Source organism: Bison bison, unplaced genomic scaffold (assembly GCF_000754665.1).
Source record: "Bison bison bison isolate TAMUID 2011002044 unplaced genomic scaffold, Bison_UMD1.0 scf7180017864325, whole genome shotgun sequence".
Lineage (NCBI taxonomy): Eukaryota > Metazoa > Chordata > Mammalia > Artiodactyla > Bovidae > Bison > Bison bison.
Window position 1 is genome coordinate 1,454,837 of NW_011494897.1, and position 1,125 is coordinate 1,455,961.

The window sequence follows — 1,125 nt, forward strand, 5'->3', positions numbered from 1 at the left end:
TCCACCTCTCCCATCCATACATGACCACAGGAAAAACCATAGCCTTGACTAGACGAACCTTTGTTGGCAAAGTAATGTCTCTGCTTTTGCATATGCTATCTAGGTTGATCATAACTTTCCTTCCAAGGAGGAAGCGTCTTTTAATTTCATGGCTACAGTCACCATCTGCAGTGATTTTGGAGCCCCCCAAAATAAAGTCTGACACTGTTTACACTATTTCCCCATCTATTTCCCATGAAGTGATGGGACCGGATGCCATGATCTTCATTTTCTGAATGCTGAGCTTTGAGCCAACTTTTTCATTCTACACTTTCACCTTCATCAAGAGGCTTTTTAGTTCCTCTTCACTTTCTGCCATAAGGGTGGTGTCATCTGCATATCTGAGGTTATTGATATGTCTCCCGGCAATCTTGATTCCAGCTTGTGTTTCTTCCAGTCCAGCGTTTCTCATGATGTATTCTGCATATAAGTTAAATAAACAGGGTGACAATAGACAGCCTTGACGAACTCCTTTTCCTATTTGGAACCAGTCTGTTGTTCCATGTCCAGTTCTAACTGTTGCTTCCTGACCTGCACACAGATTTCTCAAGAGGCAGATCAGGTGGTCTGGTATTCCCATCTCTTCCGGAATTTTCCACAGTTTATTGTGATGCACACAGTCAAAGGCTTTGGCATAGTCAATAAAGCAGAAATAGATGTTTTTCTGGAACTCTCTTGCTTTTTCCATGATCCAGTGGATGTTGGCAATTTGATCTCTGGTTCCTCTGCCTTTTCTAAATCCAGCTTGAACATCAGGAAGTTCACGGTTCACATATTGCTGAAGCCTGGCTTGGAGAATTTTGAGCATTACTTTACTAGCATGTGAGATGAGTGCAATTGTGTGGTAGTTTGAGCATTCTTTGGCATTGCCTTTCTTTGGGATTGGAATGAAAACTGAGCTGACTGTGGCTCAGACCATGAACACCTTATTGCTAAATTCAGACTTAAATTGAAGAAAATAGGGAAAACCACTAGACCATTCAGGTATGACCTAAATCAAATCCCTTATGATTATACAGTGGAAGTGAGAAATAGATTTAAGGGCCTAGATCGGATAGAGAGAGTGCCTGATGAACTATGGAGTGA